Source organism: Sciurus carolinensis, chromosome 3, assembly GCF_902686445.1.
Source record: "Sciurus carolinensis chromosome 3, mSciCar1.2, whole genome shotgun sequence".
Classification (NCBI taxonomy): Eukaryota; Metazoa; Chordata; class Mammalia; order Rodentia; family Sciuridae; genus Sciurus; species Sciurus carolinensis.
In genome coordinates this window covers 10,958,896-10,983,427 of record NC_062215.1, presented here as the reverse complement: position 1 = coordinate 10,983,427, position 24,532 = coordinate 10,958,896, and the positions used below count along the sequence as shown (strand labels likewise).

The window sequence follows — 24,532 nt, the reverse complement described above, 5'->3', positions numbered from 1 at the left end:
TGTGTAATCATACATGTACACAGGGTAATGATGTCTGTCTCATTCCACCATTTTCACACCCTCTCCCTCTCATTTCTCTCTACATAATCTAAAGCTCCTCCATTTTCTCTCAACCCCCTTCCCCCCACCCCCATTATATATCATCATCCACTTAACAGGGAAAACATTCAGCCTTTGGTTTTTGGGATTGGCTTATTTCACTTCGCATGATATTCTCCAATTCCATCCATTTATCTGCAAATGCCATAATTTTATTCTTCTTTATGGCTGAATAATATTCCATTGTGTATATATACCACAGTTTCTTCATTATTTGAGATCATGGGTTCTTTACCAAAATTTATTTCTTTTCTTTCTGAGCCCAAAGTCACACTCCATTCACAATGACACTGGAGTGTTTTCTAGCCAATGGAATGTCAACATAAGAAATATGTATCAGATCTGGGACATCTTAGGAATTAGGTGTGTCTCTCTGTGACCTTTCCTCCATCCACCAGCTACATGCCTTAGGAGACAAAGGGGCCAATCAATGAATGGAACCTGCTCTCCTAGACCATTATTGGAGAAAAAACAACTGCTGACTGAAAGTGTATGTCTTACATGGTTTATTCAGCAAGAAATCATGTTCCACTGGATTTGAGCCATTACAAAATTTTTGGCTAGAGTTATCCTCATGGCATAACATACATTAACCAGTACAATTTTCTACATAAATGTTAGAAACATTTTGGCAAATTTCTGAATAAATGAATAGTGATCTAATTGCGGTTGCATTTAATTTATTCATTCATTCAGGGAGAATTAATATTTTTTTGGTATTACATTTTCTCCTACATGGAAATTATTTCTTTTCAGTTACTATTTTATATCCTCTAGTCATGGTACATTTTTTTTTTTAGTCTCTATAAAAGACTCATTGAATTCTTTTATCAGAATTACAAAATCTATAGCTTGTGACTGTTGTGGGGCACAACTTAAGAACAGACAGATCACCACTGAGAAGTGCAAATTTGAGAGTCTTTGTTGGCCGGCTGGCTGAATGTGTGGGGTGACATGTTTGACTCCATGGAAATGCTACAGGCCAGGCTACGTGGGCAACGACCAAACAGAATCCATTTTACCCTGAGACTCCATGTCATGTAGGAAATGCTTCTCCTGTGGGAACAACCCACCTCTGTACCCATCAACAGTTGCTTAGCATAACAAACTTGGCAACATAATGTAAAATTGTTCTCTTTTTGATTCCTATTTCTTAGACAATGTACTTTGTCAACAGCAATTATCTGGATGTTAGTACCCATTCTAAGGTCGTTTTGACCCACTTTGCCATCTGCTTATGATTTTAGATCTCATGATGTTAGTTTGTAGTTTTGAATCACAGCAACAGACACTTATGATTGATGTACTGACTTACGGAGTAAAAACTGTTGAGACCCTGTCGTCAGGGCTGTCCTCCCAATAACCATTTCTGGAGCATTGCGTGAGACAGTCAGCCCGCCGGCGGCTAATCAAGACTCAAATCTGGACTTCTCAGCCTGATGGGTCTGTTCTTAAACTGCGCCCCACAACAGTGATCAGCATTTCGGTGTGTTACTTATGTTAAGTACTAGTTTACAGAATTGCTACTGATTCTATATATTAATCTCATGTCTTAAAACACCAGTGTATTTTCTAGTATGGCATTTTAAAGTCTCCTGTATTCTTTTTATTTTCTTTTTATTGGTTCTTTTTCATTATTCATAACATTAGAATTCATTGTGACATAATTATAAAAGCATGAAATATAATTTGTTCTAATTTAGGTCCTAGTACTGCCCCTGTCTCCCTCCCCTCCTCCTCTCTCCCCTGTTCCCCCTCTCTACTTTACTGATCTTTCTAAGGATATTCAGTGGTGAGATTTCCTGGGATATTCATATATGTCCATAGGAAAGTGAGGTCAGATTCATTCCACTGTCTTTCCCTATCCCATCCCTCCTCCCTTTTATTCTTTACTTTTTTTTTTTTTATCCATCCCCCTTATTTACTTAGCTTCTGCATATCAGAGAAAACACTGGACTTTTGACTTTTGGGGACTGGCTTATTTTGCTTAGCATGATAGTCTCCTGTATTCTAATATGGACATTTACATCATTGTAAAATAAGCTTTTAACCTATTTCTCCATTTCTTGTCCTCATGCTGAGCAGGGGTGTTGGGGTTCAGCAGGTGTCCTTATCATTCTGATTTAAGGGCGGATCCATGAAATTTTTACCACATCTCTGCTGTGGTTAGTAAATGGTCTTATTAGGATGAGGAAGGTTGACTGATGTTCTACCATAAACGAACTGCATTTTGCGTTTTATACTTTGCATTTTGGAAACTACTCTCCTTTTATAATTATACTTAATATAATCTTCTAATGTGTACATTAGGTGGGTCTGTTCTCTCATGTTTTCCAGAAAATATTATAATTTCTCCCAAGGTGTTTCTTACCACTGAACAGAACTTGCCGGTGTTTTACTTGCAATTGTTTGTGGTCCTCAGTTATGATGAACTGGGACTTTCCTCTACTGCCCTTATGTGATGTTAGCCTCCTTATGTCAGCATGGCTCTGGGGCCATTTCTCTGTTTCTCAGTTCCCTAATGCAGGGTGATCTTATCCTTGAAGGCTAGTAACTTACTGATAAAACCTTATAAATCTGCTGTCTTTGGGCTGAGGATAGGCTAGATTCTTATTGTTGTTAATGAACAGAGATTTAATTAATTAATGACAGTTTATTTGGGTTTTCCATTTCACCTTGATGAAATTTTGGCCATCTTTACTGCAAAAGATATATCTATAGATTTCTACTGCAAAAGCTTTTAGACTGAATAGCTTAAAGACATAATTGAAAATATCTCTAAATGGTTTTTTAAAAATCTTATATTTATATGTATGCGTGTATTTCCTCTTTTTAACCTTCTTTCGCTATTTTATTGATTACCCTGTCAGAATTTTGAATTCCTTAATGATCCCTAGAAAACCATCAGTGCTACTGTTTGATCATGTTATTATTTTTTTCTACTTTGTTAATTTCTTACCTAATGGTGGTTTTATTGGTACTATTTTAAGGATGTTTGCTCGGCCGCCTCTTCCACTTACTTCTTGGCTCCGCGTGGTGGCTAAGAACATGGCCTGTGTAGCTGGAGGCGTGGTCACTCCAGGTCCTTTGATTGATTGCATCCTGGCCCCCTTCCTGCACCCCTGGCCCACGTCCACACCCTTTGTCGGTCAACTTTGGAGTTGCTCCCACATAGTAGACTATTAGTCTGACCAACGGAAGGTGGGGAGAGGCCTTGAGTGACATGCTCGCTCCCTCCTGGAGACCACTGCTTCCAGGGCAGACCTGGGCAGGCACCTAAAGCCAGTCTGAATCCTCTAGTCCTTCAGTGGAGGCAGGCAGCAGCCCACACAGACTTGACCGAGTCTCTTCACCCTCACCGGCCTCCCCAGGCACTGTGGCTGTGAATGCTTACACTCCTATGCTATTTGTTGCTTTTTTTTTTTTTTTTTAATCTCTGAAACATACATGTAGCAACAGATATAAGTTACTTAGAATTGTCTTTTTAGCTTCCATGACATTGGAGCTTCTTTGTTTTTAGTGACTTTTCACTTTTTAACAACTTTGATAAGAGAAATGACTCTTCTGGAAGATATCCTTAACATCTTTGAAATTCCTTAAGACTTCCTTGATAATGCAGCCTACTGTACTAGTTGGAAGGTTTCCAGGTGTGCTCACCTGTTAAATGTTTTGTAGGCATCTGTTCACTCTTCTTAATTGTGTGCCACTTTACATCTTCACCATCCTTTCAAATGTTAGATTTACTTGGTCGATTACTTCAGGGTTGAGTTTCATGTTAATCTTCCACTTTAATGATGGGTTTGGCAATTTCTTATTGTATCTTTGTTTAGCATGTGCCTTCAAGGCTACATGGTTGGGTGCAAACAAGATTACTCGGCAGCTCCTGTTCCAATGGCAGGTTGTTTCTCTTTCTGATAACATGGAGTCACTACTTTCTTTAGCTTAACATTTGTTTGACAAATCATTAACAATTTCTCAACCCTTGGCTGAATTTTTAAATATATGACTAAGCATGAAAAATTCATAACTGCTTTTATGTTTAGAAATCTAAACCAATAACTGTACCTGAGGAAGTGAATTATGTCACCCATGGACTTTTGTTTTGAATGATCATGCATTGTGTTTTATTTTTGGATCAAACCTATGTTTTCTTTGCTCTCAGTTTTGTCTATCTTCTTATCTTATTGTCTATAGTCTTATCAATTCTTTTTAAATTGGTAAAAATTTCTTTTTTTCCCCCCTGTTTCTCTCCTGTCCCAAAGATATGAGAGGTAGAGTTCTTTAATGGTTGCTCTAAAATTTTGGAGTTTCTCAGGGAGTGATACCTTATTTTAGAAGAGCTTACCATTTTTATTATCTCTATCTTCCTACAAATATGGTATAGGTATTTCAACTTGCCACTGAGTTCCAACTTGATCATCCTAGTCATTCTTAAATAGAAATGTGTTCAATTTTTAAAGTACATATACAGTGAAATTATTTTTTACCAACAATATTGAGTGACATATTTGGGACTGTGCTTAAGGTAGATAGTAGACATTTCCCCTGAACCTCTGCTGGTTTAAAAACCCACCACCCTTTGTCCTGTGTAGGGTTATGAAGCAGCCTATATACTTTACCTTAAAATGGCCTGCATCCTCTAGGGTTTACAACAGCAATAAACTAGAGCTTTTTTTCTCTAACAGAAGCAGCAAATCAGTTTTATAATATTCGACATTGAATAAAGAACATGTAGATGTGTGTGTGTGTGTGTATGTGATTTAGTGGGGAAATTTATACATATGTTTTATTGCAGCAGGGATACAAAATTCCTTGGAGGCTAATACTACTGCCTCCTCTTTCCACAGCCCCAATCAACCAGGATGACACACATATGATTTTCTGGGTCTCCCCTGAAAATCATGGAATGCAAGTGCTTTTGTAAGGTCTTTCCTGGTGGAGGAATGAGGATGTCTGAGCTGCATTACAGAAAGTAAAGAGATTCTGTTATGCTTGCCAGTTTTCTAGGAAGCATGGTAGGAATGTGACTTGGAAGGACAGGTCAGGACTTTTGACCACAGAGCCAGCAGCCCCAAGGTGAAGACGGTCAGTTGGCTCTTAAGTCCTGACTTCCGAAGCAAGTGGTCTCCACCCTCTCTGCAGACCCAATGTGGGTCAGGAATGGACACCCATGGCTGCTGTGAACTCATCCACAGTGCTGAGGAGTGGGTAGGAGCCCACCTGAAGCCCTCGTCCCAGCCATAGGGACAAGATCACGCACAAGGTGCTGCTGTTCTTTAGTCAAAGCTGGGGTGAGGGGGTCCAGGGGCCAGTTCCAGTGGGAGGCCCGTTGACCAAGGCAGGATCCGAGGGTATTGACAGAGGGGAAAATAACACAGGCTGTTCACCGAGGCTGGAAGCAAGTCTAGCAGATGAGGAAAGAGGCCAGAAAGCCCTTGGGAAAAGAGGAGAGAAAGAAAATTTCAAGAATGAAATGGCGGTAGGTCAGGCGAGGGTGCTGAGGCTCCCCTCAGGCATTCTTAGTGCAGAGAATTCAGGATGAGACTGACAAGGGACGGGGCAGGGCTGTCGAGGAGGGTGGGATGGCCCAGATGGTGACCTCCTGGCTGTGGAATCAGCCACAGCCCGGGGCAGCATGGAAACTTCAATCTCTTTCCACCCCTTAGCTTTTCCATTGTAAATTAGTATTCCAAATTTATTTCTCCCCAACTGTCCTATATTCTACAGTTTGTAAAAAGACTGATAACATGAATTCCTCAATATGCATAGGGCAAATAGTTTCCAACTGGAATGACTGACTTATCTTTTGATGCTGTTTTAAAATTCAAAACAAAATGATTACCCTAGAGAAGCATGCATCATCTGTTTACCACAAACCATGTGCATTCAAAACAACGTCGTGATAAGGAAAAGCTACCTATTTCACATTCCGATTCAACTCATGATATTCAAAGAGGAAAAGATTCTGGAAAACTCAGATTTCTAAAATTCTTACAACCTGAGATTGAGAGAAAGATGATAAGAAGATTTCTGTAAATGTTCTTGGTAAACAGTCTCAAAGTCAGAAAAACACGATTATTGTGCAATAGACGTGAAAAACTATAACTTCAAAAACAACTCAGACTTACAAGTCAGTTCTGAACATTTTAAGTTCTTCATAATCAACTTGTTAGCCAATCTCAGCTTATTCCTACTCTCAGTTTCTAGTTTAAAATAATACCACAGATGCCTACTTTTAAAACCCTCATATTTTAATTCAATTGTTTTACCTATCTAATATTAAGCTCCAAATATCAAAACACTTCAAAATAGCCCATTAATTTTCAAAATAATTTCTCAACAGATGTTTAACATTCAGTTCATAAAACATTATTATTTTTTGAAGGGAAAAAAAAAAAAGAAAAAGAAAATCCCCCAAGACCTAAAAACAAACAAGAAACCACAAAATAAAATAGAAAACAAAAAACAAGATGAACTTACTTTTGGGAAATTTGAAGCAAGGAATCTAGAAACACAGTTTATCCACCGGTGACTAACTGAAAGAAAACAATGCACTTTTTTTTTTTTTTCCGGGTCTCTAGCACTTCTCCAGAATTTGCTTTAACTGTTTGACTTCTGTAAAAAGGTCCCCGTGAAGACCGCTTTCAGAAGGGAGGTTATGACGTCAGAGTCGGCCCTGCCAAACACCAGGCCCACGTGATCACTCTCTGGGCTGTTAGTCTTTTCATTGATATTCAGCCAGTTCCTGCTGGGCAGTGGCATTGATGCATGGCTGCGGTGTCATATTATAAAGTGCCTTCGGAAAGAGGAAACTCAATATTCCTAAGCTTTTAATATTTGTAAGCTTTTTTCTGTTATGCCTAAGATGATTGGGGCTAACATCAAGGTTCAAAGCACTCTCTTTAAACCAGTGGAAAAGAAACAGCTTAATCCCAGAAAACCTCTTGCTCAGGACTCTGACAGTCTCTCTTGGATAATCGAGATCTGTGGTCCCCTCCCAATGCCCCACCTCCCTTTCCCATTTTTATTTTCATTCAGTTCAGACTCTTCTTATTTCCCTTGAGACTTATCCTCTGATCCCTGGGTTATTTACCAGTGTGTTGTTTAATTTCCAAATATCTGGGTTTTTTTTCTTGCTTTCTTTTGGTTTTTGATTTCTAGTTTGAGTGTTATGATCAGAAAAAGCTAAAATTTTCAAGACTTATTTTTTTAACCGGAGGATGATCTTTCTGAGTGAATATTCCAAATGCACTTGAAAAAAATGTGTATTTTGATGTTGTTTCATTTGGCAGATAGCATAATCGTTAGGCCACATCCAACATGGGTGAGACAGAGAGTTGTGATGATTTTCAAGTCCAAAGCCTGTACATTTAGCAGTTCGATCTGTTAAAAAGATATCAGGAAGAAAAAAAAAAAAAAAGATATCGGTAGCAGTGCAACCAGAGAAATGAGAAATTGTGCTCCATTTGTGTACATGAGTCGAAGGGTGCATTCTGCTGTCGGGTATAACTAATTAGAACGAATAATTTAAAAAAAAAAGATATCGATAGCAGAAAGTAGGATCAATTACATTTGTTTTTGAATTAGGTCAGCCATAAATTTAAGAAAAATGATATAAATATATAAAAATATGTAACATTTCAAGATTCTGTTAAAGAAATTTACTTTAAATTTCCCCTACCTGGTCCTCTGAGCTAAAACTATGTTTATTAACTCTCTTATACAAAGTAGCAAGTGCCCACAATATATTTGGAAATGCAATATAAAAAGGAATCAGTAAATATATAAAAACAAAAAGCACACCCCCCCAATTAGATATTAGTTTTCTTTATGTACAGTGTTATATAGTGGATAGGTTTTCAGTTTATTCACATCAGATATAATATGTAATCAAGTGTTGGCGTTTTCTAAATTAATTGAACATAACTCATGAGAAAATACACTGAAAACTGTTTTAAAATTTAGTATTTATCTAAAAAATGTTCTTAATTTGGTCATTTGAACTATTAGTTATATAAAACAATGTATATTTATTTTAAATTTTTACTACCTAATAACTTAAATTCTTCATTTTACAAAGGATCTAATTTTCATATTTCTCAATTTGGATTCAAAAACCAACAACCAGCGGCCTTGGTATGTGTCTCAGTGGTAGCGTGCTTGCCTGGCATGTGTAAGGTTCTGGGTTCTGGTCCCAGCACTGCAAAGAAAACTGAAATACAAAAAGAAAAGGAGGGAAGGAAGGAAGGAAAGAGGGAAGGGAGGGAGGGAGGGAGGGAGGGAGAGAGGAAGGTCAACCAAAAAAGCAACTCAATAAGTTAACAGAAATTTTGTAAAACTTCAAGGTGAGTCACAAAAGCAAACACTGTGCTCATTTTTTGTGACTTACTTTTCTTATATAACATCTCTGTGTTTTGACTTTAGGCTCATAAAATAATGTTTTAACTTTATTTAGGCTAATAAAAATAATAAAATAGTGGAACGTTCAGACAGAAATTGAAAAAAGTTTTGTTATGTTTAGTATCTTAAATAGCCTATCAAGGTAATTTTTAAAAAGTTAAGTGATACACAATTAAAATGGAACTCAACCTAACTATCATCCATTATCTGTCTATAATCTATCAATCATCTATCCTCTTCTGTAATTTACCTATTATCTACTTATCTATCTAATATCTATTAATCTAACATTCATCTGTAAATTATTTTCTATCGACCTACTACCATTATGTACTATCTATCATTCTAGTATCTATGTATAATTCATTATCTACCTATTGTTAATATCTATGTATCTATCTATCTACGTATCCATCTATCTCTCATGATCAGTGTATCAACTAGCCATCACCTATGTATGCTTTCAATTCCCCCCTCCCTCTCCCCTCTCCCTCCCTCCCTTGCCTGTGACTGAGTGATCTTGGCCAGTACTGTCACAACTTCAGCGCCTGCTCTTTTCCTTCTGGCATGAAGATTCATTTTAGCATTTCTGTGTAAAATTACAGCATGGGTTTCACAATAGCTTATGCCAAATGACTGGCGTGATAATCAAATATTAAGGCATAACATCGAAGCTATAAAAATAATTGCCTTACCAAACAGCACAGGCTTATGCAGAATCATAGGCCACATGGACTTGAAGGCTGTTCCGGTGAGAGGCGCTTCCACTTCAGTAAGGGGTCACCTTCTTCATCAAAATCATCCAATTCCACACCCGGAGACCTCCTGGAAAACCTGAGTGGAGGGAAGAGAAAAGAAAGGAGAAAACTGTCCCACTGCCTCCTCTAGCTCCAAGTAAGTGGCAAGTAGGTGACTCATTCATCCATTGCTTTCACATGCAGATGTAAGTTCCCTCAACCATCCAGTTGCACCAGGGTGACCTGTGAGATGCTAGCATTCCAGGTTGACATTGCAACTGCCAAAGGATGAACTTATTTTAGGGGTTCATATGTCATACATGTGTATTTGCATATACAAATAAACACCTATTACCTTTCTGTAATTTAGTGATTATTATTAATATGTAGGTCTCTTTCTTTCTTTCTCTCTTTTTCTTTCTTTCCTTCCTTCCTTCCTTCCTTCCTTCCTTCCTTCCTTCCTTCCTTCCTTCCTTCCTTCCTCCTTCCTTCCTTCCTTCCTTCCTTCCTTCCTTCCTTCCTTTCTTTCTTTCTTTCTTTCTTTCTTTCTTTCTTTCTTTCTTTCTTTCTTTCTTTTTTGGTGCTGGGAACCAAACCAAGGCTTCATGCATGCTAGAAAAGCACTCTACTACAGAGCTACATCACCAGCTCAAGGGTTCATGTATTTTAACATCTAGATGGCCCAAAACATTGACATAAAATACAAATAAAAAATACAAAAGTATCTTAAGAAGTCGAGGTAATAAACATTCACGGACCAAGCTTGTCACGATGGTAAAATACACCAGTGCATTTGCTTGTACTTAAGAAAATGTCTCATGCCGATGCTGCAAGTCAGGGCATCTGAACTGACAGGGAAGGAGCAGCACCTGCCCACTTCTTTCCTGTACATGTGTCCATGTTTTGCACTGTCAGCTCAGTGGAGTGGCAGGAAACTGTAGGAGGAAGACACTTGAAAAGAAAAGCAGTGGAAAGTTATAGAGAAAGATGTCAGTGTTTTCCTAGGAAGCAGACAGCTTCACGGGCCTCTTTCCAGAAGCCACCTCAACTTGACCCTAACCAGGTTGGAACCTCTTCTGATTGACCAAAGAAGACTGAGAAAGATAGATAGAGCTGAAACGGGGGTTCAGCAAACTGAAATCACACCACCAATAGTCCTAGGCCAGGACCAACAACAGCGGCAATCTGGGAAGAGTGACAAATGACCATATGACCTAGAAATCTGGGGTGCTCAACTTAAAGAATGAATAGAAGAAAGTCACTGTGAGTGTAGAAGCTGTCCATGGGAGTCATGGATCTCTAGAACCAGGGATTTGAATCTCTCCCTTAGACCAGGTAACATCCAAAGATACCATTGAGCAACAACAAGGAAACAGTAGAGGGAGAGAGTTTCTGTGAGCGGAGCTCATGGACTAATAAGGAAAATAATCAAGGAAAGAGACCCAAGGCTGTGCTGAACCTGTTAATGTAGGATGCTCTGTGGCAGAGTGACACAGACCACAAGAGAACAAGTTCTTCATGCTTGGTTGAGAGGCCTGTGGCATAAACCAATGAAATCCTTTGCAGATGCAAGGAATGCATCGCAAATATGGTGTGCTTAATGTGTGTGGCATTGCACTCGAACAAAATACCATCTCCTTTGATGAACGGAGAGCTGAGTTATATCTTCTCTCACCATGTACACCACAAAACAAACACGAAGAGACATCCTGTACCCAGTAATACATACACACAGAAGCAGAATGCCTTAACCCGGCGGTTTTGTGCTCTTGGATTTCAGTGGGAGGTTGTGACAACTTACCACCTTATAACCCAATGCATTATGTCACTTAGATTATGCTAATGTTTGAAATTGTGTGCTTCCTGGAGTCCCATTTCGAAATTATATTTTTTATCTCGCTTTAATTTGAAAGAAGTCTGGGCCAAATGTTATACATTCTCTTTGGCAATTTGGGGAAGAACAGCTGAGAAATTAGATTGTCTTGTTCCTGGTTTTCAGGCCACGACCTATGATGAAGCACATTTTTATAAAACATCATTATGGTTTTAATTTGTTAAGTGTGAGTCTGGTATTAAATGTCAGCCTAGTAACTGAAGGAATCTGGTTCACAAGAAGGATTAGGGGACAGAGGGTAAAAACAGTCAGCTTAATATTCAGAGTGCGTGGAAGGAAGAGGGTAGGGCCCATCCAAATGGCTTTCTGAGACTTAATTTTGACACTTCTTACCTTATTTTTAAAGGTGCATGCTTGACTCTGCACAACTGTCCCCCAAACAAGAACTCAGTGTTCTGGTGACACCCTAACAGTTGGCAGCTATCGTGAAAAGCTAGGTTTATTCCCCAGAGAACTATTTCTCCCTTTCCTCCATTGACAACCAAACTGGATTCCTAAGTATAGGTGAGTGAATGAGTCTTTGATTAGAAGATTGAAAGTATGCAGGAATGCACAATATCCATAATGCATTACTTAGCTGAATATATATATGTTTATATCACATTTGAAAATCAGAATTAGATGCGAATTCGTAAGATTCCATTTAAAGGATTTGTGGAGTAACAGTGCTCATCCGCAATGCTGAGTTATTGTGCCTTTGTGATGTGCTTATATTAAATAATGAGTCAAAACTGCCTGAGTGGCAAGTCTTCTGTATTGCTGTGGCAGACAGGAAGCTGCTGTCCTAATTCTCCATTTGTGGAAGAGACTGCCCCTCAGCTTTGGGACCATGGCCAGTAGACAGCCTCCAGACATCAATACCTTCAGTATCATCCTCAGGAGCTGTGTTGGACATCTTTTCATCACCGTGACCCAAACAGCTGACAAGAACAACTTAGAGGAGGAAAGATTTATTTCGTCTCTAGGTTTAAGAGGATTCAGTCCATAGTTGGCCTGTTGTAAGGCAGAACCATCATGGTGGAAGGTCATGGTGGAAGCTGCTGAGCTCATGGCAGTTGGAATCACAGAGGTGGGGAGGAAAGGGACTGGTGAGAAGATTTAAGTCTTTCTAGGACATGCCCCAAATGATGTACTTCTCTAACTAGGACCCATCTTCCAGCTACCAGTTGAGGCATCTATCAAATGGATGAGATCAGTCCCCTCCTGATTCATCTTTGCCTAAACTCCTCACCTCTGAACCCTGATGCTTTGGGGTCATGCTTTCAACACATGAAATTTTTGTGGGACATTCCAGATCCAAATCATAACAGCTGCTGAGACTCAGCTGGCATGAGGTCACATTCTTCCTAGGGCAGTTTGTATCCCATGACCAAGTGAGGTGGTGTGTTATCTAAGATTTTCTTGTTCTTTCTTCACAACACAATTTCATTTCTCATTCTTTCCCATCCTCCTTCCTCATCTTTCTTTTAATAGATATTAATCCCTAGTAATTATCTTGCTTTCCAAATTCCATTTTAGTGTCCTGTGCTAGAGAATCCAATATTTGTTGTCAGAAAAGGTTCAAGAAAGCAGATGCTGAGTTGGTATTTTGAAACTGGATTATTTCCTGTCTGGGAATGAGAACCCCACGGGAATTGCGGATACTGGAGGTTGCTAAAACTTGTACTGTTGAAGAATTGGGAAATATGTTGATGGAAGAGAATGTGATAGACAAAAACGTATCAAGGATTGGGAACTTATGGAGGAAATACTTAATATAAGACTAAAGATATTTGATGTTTTTGTCAAACACCATTGATGGACTATAGCTGATGTAGTCACTAAAATTTTAATAGAAAACTGAAAGATATTAGATAATCTAGATGTTCCACCAACACCAAACTATAAAATGACCATGACAGATTTGCTTAACTTATCTTGGCAGTGATAAAGGATGGGATTATGATCCTGCATGAGGGGAGGGCCAGGGTCTACACCCAGTTTGAGCACTGATATAGGTAAATGGTCTTCAGGTGGTCCAGAATAGTGACAAAATGTTATTGGGAATGCTGGACAGTTTTATTCAATCTACTGCCAAACCTAAATGTGGAAACAAAAAGGTAAAGAATATTATTATTAAATAGGGGGATTGTTGATTGAACTGTGGAAGGCATATGAGAGAAATGGGGCACAAAGAGTAATTTACAAATAAAAGTTCGGTGTACTGGGAGTCATATAAGTGACATGTCAATAACACCCATAGAAGAACTCTTGGAATGATTCTAATGGAGTTCTGTGTTTTGTTGACATTTAGGAAGCTGTATTTCTTACTGAGGACCCTGTTTGGAAGGTAGCTATTGGCTTCTGAATATAAACATACTACTTCGTCCAACAGAAGCATGGATCATTGTATAATTATTTGCCTAGGGGATGACCTGTTGAGATATCAGGGACATACAATATGTACCACCTACCTGACTTGTCATAGTATCATGTAAATAATGCCAGTAGACTGCATTTTCAGTTTTGGCAAACTGAAACCAATGCCTTTTAGGGGTGACTTGTCTAAAAGTCACGGACCTACCACTGGCAGCTCCAATGTCCACAGGTGCAATGGGAAGCTCTTCCAGATGTGTACGTGAATGCATCTATGGGGATGAATTCTACCCTGAGGACATTATCCTCGGAAACACAGAATTTTAGGATTAAATTCTACGCTCAAATTGTATATACTTGAGCATGTATATACATGGCAACATGGTTAGTGGATAATGCAGCGGGCACAGAGATACTTTGAAAGACCCTGGAGCGTTCAATCCCAGATGAGCTCAAATTTAATGAGTGGAGATGTCTTCAGGGTTACTTTGGAAGGGAGGGAAAGAGCACGAAGCTCCTGAACAGACAATGCCACCTCTATAAAGTGTACTCAGCAGATCACATCATAGGGATTAAAGGTGGGAAAGAGCCATAAGCCCAGTAGAGGCAGATGTGGGGCGAGGACAATGGCCTGAGATCATGGAAGCAGAGAGAGAAGGAATTAACTTACAGAGCTTCATGTCTGTGGGATTTATAAAGTAGGAACTAGACCCTGTGTCGCTGCTTTTTGTTGCCAAGGTCCTGCTTGTAAACAAAATTACCAGTGCGGTTACTTGGAAATGGGAATCTACTAAACTTGAGTAAGATTCTGCTAGTTGAAAGAAGTAGACATAAGTAAAAATATAGACAAGCGTGAGTCCATGTCAGTAAAATCTTAAAGGGTATAAAATAATCCATGTGGTTATGTCTACAGCACTTGGATTTCCAACCCATCCAGATCCATGACCACATTTGGCATATGGACAAAAATTTTGCTGGGAAGGCTGAGAAAATATAGTGGTAATTCTAATTGATTTATTTGGTAATGGTTTTAATATAATTTATGATGTAATCACTATCTGATAGATTCTAGTTTAATTAGTAAGATTAATTTGATTGATTTTAATGAAATCTATGGTAATACAATGATCCAGTGTATGGGGAAGACTGACTTAGAAACTAGTAAAGATGTTCTGATGGGAGACAACTGACTGGAGGAGGAACAGAATTTGCTTGTAGTAAGTTCACACATTGAGTCCATCTGTCCCTTCCTTCCATAAACTTCAGATTTTATTGGTGAAAGGAGGCAAAAGATATCAAGCTTGTGAACATTTGCAAGCAAGGTATACTTATATGAAATACTTATTAAATTGAAATACTTCTTTAAGTCAGGAATTCACAGCATTTTTCTATAAAGGGCCAGTGATATTTTAGGCTTCATGAGACACATGGTCTCTGGTGCATGTGCTTCTTTGCTGTGTTGTTGTTATCTGTTTACCACCCTTGAAAAAGGTGCAAATGACCCTTGGCTTGCCAGTCATACCTACAAAACTGGGAGCTGTACTTGCCTACACCACTTTAAGGCAACACCTCTTGGTCATGAAACGACAGAAATATTTAGGACTTTGTTATTTGTCCTTTTACTTCTTTCATTTTACAAATGCTGCAAACTATGCAGGATGATAAGGGATTTATAATCAAGCAGGCTTGTCCAAGAGTTGGTGGGTGGGTGGTATAAGGAAATGGAATCTTTCACCCAGACTGGGACTGCTCTGTGCTTAGCTTAGTGGGTGTTTGGGAGTCTGATACTGACCGTTGGCCAAGATAAGAAGAAGATGAGTTGGCTAGTGTCTTACGATGTGCATTTTAAGTGTGCACACTTCCCTGATGGGATCCGGGGCTGGCTCGATTGCCTGATATGAGGATGTATAGATTATACCTTGTTTAAGTGCTTGCACAGCCTGGCATGGCTATGTGAATAGCAGGGTATAGAGGATCTTGCTGGAAACTTTTTTTTTTTTTTTTTTTTGGTGGTGCTGGGGATTGAACCCAGGGCCTTGTGCATGCTAGGCAAGCACTCTACCAACTGAGCTATATCCCCAGCCCTTGCTGGAAACTTTGACCCACATTTTCTTGATACATTTCTTGCATGTAACTTGGCAGTACCTCATGCAAACAGGAAGCACATTCTGCATGACCTAGAAAGAATTCTGAGAATGACTCTCAGGGCCCCCATGCACTCTTTCTTTGGTTCTGGCATATACTTTAACTTCACTAAAGCTGTGTGAGGGGTCTGGAGAGTCCTTTCAGATATCTGACCCTATGCAATCCATGCAACTTCCCAACTTGGCTTATGAGGCCAGTCTTACTTTAACCCCAAAATAGAGAGATCACAAGGCATGAAATATGGAGTCACTCTCGACGAAGGAATGTTGCGTGTTTTAAGTCTATGATTTGGAAGAGGAAGGGATTCCACTGTCAGCGCTGGTGTTCAGCATTGTATGGAAGGTCCTAGCAGTGTAGAAATGAAGACAAATAAGGTAAATGATGGACTTACCAGAAAGAAGCAATATCATCAGGGCAGTATTTCCACAACTTTGGGATAGACAAAGTATTTTTTTTAGAGAAGACACAATAGAATTAACCATAAATTAAGAAATCCTGTTCATTAAAAAGAAAATTGAAAGTGGGCCCACAAACCATTAAATCAAAGGAGATATTGTGCATCATCTTTAGAGCAAAGGAGGACGGTAAGACAACATGTCCCCGGAACATGGAGTCCAGCCAAGTCATGGAGACATGGACAGCAGCCCCAGTCCTGGTGGTATCTCAGAGGACACAGACATCCTCTCACGAATGCTGGGAGTTAGGATACATTAATGTTAGCTAAAGGAAGTTGCTTTTCTGCATCTGTGCCATGACAGCAGCTTCTTGGGATGCTGGGCATACAAGGAACAAAGCACACTAAGCAAGCTAGGTTTGCAGTTTCTGCAGCCTGATATATAAAACCCCTCACCTTGTGACCACTGGCACAGCACTGAGGGCATGGTGGAAAGGACGTGTATCCCTTGTCCAGTCAGCCACCACTGGACAAAACTCTGTGAGGGAGAGGAGGTGCTACCAGGTGAAGCATGCTGAGGGATGGAGATGATCCTGTCCAGCCATTGCCTCTGGATATCTCGCCAAGTCTCCTGTCCACTCTGTCACCACTGGACCTTCCCCATAGGCCTTGCTTCTCACCCCGTGCCATTTCCAGGTATCTTGGCCTCCTGACCACCTGTCCCACTTCCCTAGCACAACCTGGCTGTAGATGTTACATATTAGCAGCATATATTCACTCCAGCTCTACTCAAGGAAGGCACTCATGTTCACAGAGTATACCTGAAATCCTGCAAGTCAATAAGCAAAAGGCATGCAACCTGATTCTTTCAAGTGGTCAAAATAACTCATTTGCTACTTAATGCATGCAAAAAAGTATCCAAAGGATGAATGACCACGTGAGAAGATGTTTAATACTGACATTTATCAGTGAAATATAAATTAAAATCATGAGAGATTCTCCCTATGCCCAGTGTCTACGATTAAAGTGGTAACAATATGGAAGCCTGAGAGTCCTCACATACTGTTGATAAATTATAAATTTGCATGATTACTTTGCAAAAATATTTGACAGTATCTACTATGAGCAAATACCTCTTCTGTGACCTGGCAACTGGTCTCCTATGCCCAGATTCAACAGAAGTGAACACTTTGTTTCCTCTGTGCATGTTAATTTTATGTGTCAGTCTGACTGGGCTAAGGTATCCTCTTCCTCCTGCCCTTGCATTTAAGTATTTCATGTTCTTGGGCTTTGGACTTGAGCACCACTGGCCTCCCCCTTCTTGGGTCTTTGGGTGTGAACTGGAACTGTACCAGATTGATAATGGCAGATGGTGGGACTTCTCAGACCCCATAATTGCTTGAGCCAATCCTCTTAATAAGTCTTTATCTCTATATATCTTAAGACAGACTATCTATCTATCTATCTATCTATCTATCTATCTATCATCTATCTATCTCTATATTCCATCGGTTGTGCTTCTTTGGAGAGTGCTGATGAATATATTTGCCAAAAGAATGTATAAAAGGATGCTTATGGCAGCTTTATTCATAATAGCTAGGTTGGCTAAATAAATTGTATTATGTTTATACAGTGTAAAATTACACATCAGCAAATAAAAGCAATCTGTCGCTGTGGATGTATTTCATATATGATGTTGAGTTTTTTAACAAGCTGAGCACAGCATAGATATGATGTGCAGAGACACAGAGGCTGGAATGGAAGGTGCTCAGTCAGATGTTTCTGACCATACTGTCCCTGCAGCTCCCCAGCACTGGTCCCCCTCTCACCGCAAGGAGAACCATCTCAGTGTGTATAATACGGTTTCTAAGAATATGACTTGGACGCTACAAAAATAAATGTCTTTAAAAAGCAACCACAGCCTTGCACGGGAACACCGAGTACTTGTGGCCTAAGGCTCTTCCTGCGGGAGGAACTTCCACTTCACTGAAGTTCGTTATCCAAATCATCCAGCTTCTGCTCCTAGGATAGCTTCAGGAAAACCTGAAAGGAGGGAAGAGAACAGAGAGGCAGAGGTCACCCCGCCCCCTGCAGTTCTGAGTGAGGGCAGAGCAGGCACATCTCACGCACTCGGATTTAGTGGAAAGTCACCAGAACTGTCCCACTTGGGAGAGGTGGTACTCCTCCAGGCCCAAGCTCTGTTTGACTGCAGAAGGATGAGTATACACGAGGGGTTCACATATTTTAAATTAGCTGACTACTGAATCTTCCTAGGGCACAAGTGTAAGTGCAAGCAAGCACCAAATGGAGTGATAAGTCAAACATTTCTGGAGAGGACTCATTCGCTCGGGTTTGGAAGGGAAGGAGGCAGTGCTGTGTTCCTACTTTGCTGAGCAATTTTTGAGATCCATCTTTAAGGCACGAGGCAATACTGAGGCTCTTCCTTCCCTGCGTGTGAGACCATGATTAAGCAGTCTTGGCGGAGAAGCAGGTGGTGGAAGGAAGAGACATGCTAAATAGCGGTGCATCAGGAAATAGCTGAGAAGGCCCTCAGTGGCTTCCTAGGCAGCTGACAGCTTTCTAGCCCTTTTTCTAGAACTCACTGCAGCTTGCTACTACTCAGATGGAAAACACCTCTGGTCAACAGGGAAGAACCATTAGAGTTACAAGAAGAGCCCCGTACACTGGATTTGGGTGGAAATAGGCCACTAAAAGCCCCAAGCCACTAATGATAGCAATGACAATGACAGATCACATGGCCTGGAGAGCTGGGGTGCTCATGATGGCCTCAGGTGCTACCAACAGGGTCAGAAGACACTTCTGGAGTTAGGGAATCAGAATCTCTTCCTGAGGGCATGTGATCAGCAATCCAAGATATCACTGAGCAGTGACGTAACCGTTTAGGAAACAAGCTGCCCACAGCAGTGCTCATGGGCTAGAGTTCCAGAAGGATGAAACGAAATAGCCCGGAGGGACTAGTAGCTCAATTTGCAAGTGGAGCCCTCCAATGGAGAGGGGTTATTCATGATCATACAGGAAGTCTGTTTCTCGTGCTATAGTTCAAGCCAATAAGATAATATGTAGTAGAAGGAAATACATCTTAAATACAGCATCCGAAGTCAATATATATCTACAATCTAAAATAGTGTGATCTCTTTCAATGTGTAGTGATTTTTGTCTTATCTCACACTGTTATATGCGCCAAAAAAAGTAAAAATACTAAGCAAAAGTGAAAACAATCTGTCATCACTTGCCGCGCGCGCGCACACACACACACACACACACACACACACAACCCTCTCTTTCTTGGTTTTCTGCTTCTAGAATTCAAACTGAAATTCTAAAGCTGAGACATAGTTTTGTATGTCCCAATTCTTCATCTCTGTGGGTTAACCTTGAATTTGGGAACTGTCTGTTTCCCAGGGTCCCTTCTCAAACTGACCTTTCCTACCTGTCTCTAATTTGAAGAAGGTCGGTAACGGTCATCCATCCAGCAATGGCAATTGATAGACCATCAGAGAGGAGTACCTTGGACGGCGGAAGAGTAAGGCTGGCCTCTGGTACGCAGGGCACCACTTATGGCTAACCTAAGTCCATGGCAACCATCTTCCAAGTCTGTTGTCACATACGAGAGAGTTTGACCCAGCAAAACCTTCTAGAGTGAATCCACAGTAGTTAAAGGAAGACTATCGACAAGAAGGAGGGTTGGGAGAGGAGGTGAGAATCAGTTTTGTGTCTCAGTCTCCCTGGAATGAAACCAGAAGGGACAGTCTAGGTGACATTTTGAGACCTGCCTTTGCCACACAGGGTCAACCAGGAACTCAGGGTCCTCACACCCTCCAGCAGCTTCCTGAAATTTCCAGGCACCTTGAAAATCTAGGCGCATTCTGTCAGAGTTCCTCTTCCCCCAGCCCCTCCCCTCACTCATGCCAAGCTGCTCTACTCATGGGGTAAAGCAGATGGGTCCCTGAAGACCAAGTGAACGTCCTTAGGAATTTCTCATGAGATTTTGTTCAGGAGCGCCCAACGTACATCAGCACTAACAGGTACATGTTTATCTACTTATTGCTCACAAATAATCAGAACAAGTTAGATTCTACCTCAAAGGATTTATTTTTTTCTATTTATGGGGTAGTCAATCCCACCCACCACACTTATTAATTATTATGTGTTTGTGAAGCATTTGAATTTAGCAATATACTGCACAGGTTACCTTTGTATGATCCTCTGGGGGGAAAAAAAAACAACTCTTGCTGTTCTGGATTATTTCTCTTATTGATGGGGCTTTACCCCTTTGTAACTCCTAGTTCATCTGTCATATACGGCAAATTCTAGGAGAAAATAACCATATAATTTATCTAGGGATGGTGTCGTCCATGAGATGACACTAGGATACTAACCCATTTAGAATAAAAAAAAATAAGGACTATATTCTAGTTCTGCCATCAATCAATGCTCTCTTACGACATCTCATGTGTTTCTATATGAAGTTTCTATTAACAAAGATGCTCATAAAACCTAGTTCCTGAATTCCTTGTAAACACCCAGAGCTTCACCTGTGATTCACTGGAATGAAAAAGTAGTACTGTCGTACCTACTTTAAGGTCGAGATGAAGACTAGCACAGTACCTGGCGCATAGTAAGACCACAACACACAAAACTTCAGCTTTTTAAAAAATATATTACTATTATTATTATTATTTTAATTTTTGCAGACTGCATTTTGATTCCTCGTACTCAAATGGGGTACAAATTTTTGTTTCTATGGTTGTGCACAAACTTCAGCTTTTTAATGCACCCTTTCTTCACTATTGTATTTATTAATTTTTATTTTTCTTTCAAAAACCAGGAGGCATCTTTACCTTTCCTGCTGAGCTACCAGGGGGGAAGCCTCATCTCTGCTTGGAGAGACTCCTCTTGCCTAGGGGTCTTCACCTTCATCATGATTTTGATAATGATACCTGACCTTACCTGACCTTGAGTGATGTTCCCTCTTAATACCCTGAAAGGAAACAAAAACGGTCAACAAGAATCTCCACTCAATGAATTATATAGTTGTGCTTTAAGTAAGAATTTGCCAATTTATTCTTCAATATATTATTTAAATAACTTTAAACAACTAATGAGTAACATTTTTTTAAGTTGTCACCTGAGAATTGCTGCATAAAATTCTATCTATTCATCTCCATCTACCCACCTGTCCTAAGGTTGGTTTTGTCTCTCTGATTATCATCTGATGGGTGTGTTTTACCAGCTCCATTATGTCCTGAACCCTGAACCTCTCCTGCAAAAAAGATGCATTAATAGTAGCAACTGTTATGATTTAGAGATACAACGTGTCCCCAAAAATCTCAGGTGTGAGACAATGCAAGAAAGTTTAGAGGCAAAATGATTGGGTTATAAGAGTATTAACCTAATCAGGGCACTATTCCACTTAAGTGGATCAACTGGGTGGTAACTGCAGGCAGGTAGAGTGTGGGTGTGGCTTCAGGAGGTGGGTCACTGGGGGCGTGCCTTTGGGGGTACATATTTTGTTCCCAGTGAGCGGAGCTCTCTCCGTTTCCTGATTGCCGTGTCCTGAGCTGTTGTAGTCTGTGGTGTTGGTCAGTCTCACCTCAGGCCCAGATGGAGTCAACCATCTATGGACTGAGACCTCTGAAACTGTGAGCCCCAAATAAATTTTCCTCTTCTAAAATTGTTCTTGTCAGGTGTTTTGGTCACAGTGATGAAAAAGCTAACTAAAACAGCAACAATCCCTAGACGTCTCCCTATGTGATTAGTGCTACGTGCATTATACAGTGTTTAGTTGTTACGATGACACAGACAAGGGTTAGAAGCTCTCTGAGTGTGCTAGTTGCCCAAGGTCACACAGACCGGGAGTGACCAAGCCACACTTGGAAGCCAGGTGTGCCAGATGAGGGAGCAGAAGTCAGGAAACAGGCTCCTCTTACCCCATGGTCAAGGTTCAGAATGTGCTAGCACAACTACAGTGAGGTCGCTGGTGGGCAGCACTGGGCGCTGGGAAAACTTAAATAAAAGACGATGTCACAGTTCCAAGGGTTTACATGCACAGAAAGCTTGTGATTTTAGTGTAGGCATAAATGATTCCTTGTTCAAAGGGTTTAATTTTCACTGGAAAAGAAACTGTCAAGGCTTCTCTGCAGGGCCCAGGCGATAGCAGAGTTCCTGAGTGCAGAACTCTGTTCAAGGACTCTAAAGTTTAGAGAAACTTCCTGAGCCAAACATAGAGGTACTGCGTCCAACCTTTTCTAACACAGGAAGAGGTGTTTTTCAATGCTATTTTCTTCTTTCTCTTAAAAAAAGAGGCATTTCTTCTTGTTTGTGCGCTCCTTGCATAGACAGCTGATAATAATGGTGGGTTTCTGTAAGTGACAAGTCACACCAGGGAATCTCGCACACAAATACACACACACACACACACACACACACAATATTGACTCAGCTTATCCTTCGTATCTTAGTACTTCCACTGTGTACTTAATGGGTTGCCACATCTATTTCCTACCACTCTGACACTTGACATGGTTCTGTTGAAAACTCATCCTCCCTCTTGGGGGCCATAGGTGTGGCATGTCTCCATGTATAGTTGCTTTTTAATATTAATAATCAATATGTAATTAGAAACTTGCTGGAAAAACATTGGGAAGGTTTTACTGTATTGGGACGCAAAATAGTACACAATAAAATTTAGTAGTAATACATAGATAAAATATATGAAAATAAACAATTGTAGCTATGCTTGAGTTAAAAGGAGACTGTGATTACTTTAGTACAATAATTTCTAAATATAGATGGATAAAGAGGCATTCCTCTGAGCTTGGATGCAGTGTTTAGCCTATGTTGCTTTCCTAGTTTTAATAGTTGATCTAGAGATACTTTACATAATAAAAATATTTGGGTTAGTCATAAACATAATTTGTGTTTTTCCTATGTTTAGTCTAATTCTTTAAGAATCAAAATGAGATTGTAGTCCGCCATTAAATGAAATAGAATAGACTAAATATTAACGACAAGTTGATTTCTTTGCCCTTTGTTAATAATAGTAAAAGCTTTTCACTGTTAAATACTGGAGTTCATGGTAAGGGTAATTTCTCAGAAAATCTAGTGATGAATTCGTTCTGGAAATTAGAAGTTAACAGATCATGGTGCCCTCAATTTAGCTGGGGGACAAGGTTGTTTTAATGTAGCTGGGGGGCAAGTTTGTTTTAATCTAGCTGGGAAATAAGGTTGTTTTGATCTCAGCTATCATACAGAAAGAATGTGTACTTTGAGAAGAAGCATAGATTGTACTTTTGAAGGTTTTTTATTTTGAACTAATCATAAAATGATATAATCATTACTAAAGAAAAATATATAAAAAGACTGGCAGAAAAATAAAGATAGAGATTCAGCCTCAGAACACTTGGTGTCTCTGCTATCTCTCCACCACGCCGATGCCTCCTATCCACCTAGGACCCCCAACTGCTGCTAGGACTGGACCCCGGCACTGGGTGTCTTTGGTTATTCCCGCTATCATGGATGTAATCTCATTACTGTCCAATAAATAGTAATTTGAAAACCCCAGAGTTTTCTCTGTACTCACATAGAAATGTCAAGAAACTATTATCTCCTTTTCAATATTTCTAAACATTCTTTGAAAACTCATCTAAACCTTAAATTTTATCTAAAAGAAATTGTTTTAGATTTTAATAATATCTTATTCCAAAACAATAAGTCTCTACAACTCTTTATGTCCAAGGATGAATTATTGTTGGCTCTTGTAGAAGACATCGAATTGCTTTCTCATCTCATAGCCTGTCTTTAATTCATCGAAGGGAAAGATTTACTTTAAGAAACAAAAAATAAAACTGGTGAAAGAAAGAGCAAGTAAGAAGCAAGCATAACAAAACCTATCTTCATCACTCTGCTTGGTAAATGTTGATGGATTTTCCTTATTGTGCTTTATGTTGTGTTTTGTTTTGCTGTATTTTTTTTAATTTGTTCTTTTTAGGTATACAAGACAGTAGAGTGTATTTTGTACTTTTTAAAATTTGTTTTAATTAGTTATACATGACAGTAGAATGCACAAGGATACATCATATATAATGAGTATAATTTCTCATTCTTCTGGTTATACATGATGTAAAATCCTACTGGTGGTTTAGTTATTTATGTACATGGGGTAATGTCTGATTCATTCTACTATCCTTCCCCTCCCTTCACTCTCCCCTACCTAACCTAAAGTTACTTTGACATATCATACATCATAGAGTATAACTTTCACCATGATGTGGAGTTACACTGGTTGTGTGTTCATATATAAACATAGGAAAGCAATGTCCCATTCATTCTATGCTTCCCATTCCCATCCCAACCTGCATTCATTCCCCTTTATCTAATCCAATGAACTTTTTATCCCTGCCCCTTATTGAGTGTTAGCATCCCCATATTAGAGAGAACTTTCACCCTTTGATTTTTTGAGATTAGCTTTTTCACATAGCATGATAG

The 24,532-nt window shown here is 39.7% G+C and overlaps 1 protein-coding gene and 1 non-coding gene across 5 annotated transcripts in view; both read right to left on the bottom strand.

Moving 5' to 3' along the window:
- The window catches only part of LOC124979828 (ABC-type organic anion transporter ABCA8-like), a 70,349-nt gene extending 63,629 nt beyond the window's left edge, over positions 1 to 6,720 (bottom strand). For 2 of the 4 annotated variants that reach the window (XM_047544591.1, XM_047544593.1), the window contains exons 1-2: positions 6,580 to 6,720; positions 5,320 to 5,533 (exon numbers count right to left, since the gene is read on the bottom strand). The gene's annotated coding sequence lies outside the window, so the exon portion shown is untranslated. The remainder of the gene's footprint in view (positions 1 to 5,319; positions 5,534 to 6,579) is intronic. The other 2 variants (XM_047544592.1, XM_047544594.1) reach the window with 2 other exon arrangements.
- An 8,772-nt stretch (positions 6,721 to 15,492) lies between these two features.
- Trnaa-agc (transfer RNA alanine (anticodon AGC)) lies at positions 15,493 to 15,565 on the bottom strand. Its single transcript has one exon. It is a non-coding gene; the product is annotated as a tRNA-Ala (tRNA).
- Positions 15,566 to 24,532: the final 8,967 nt, after the last annotated feature.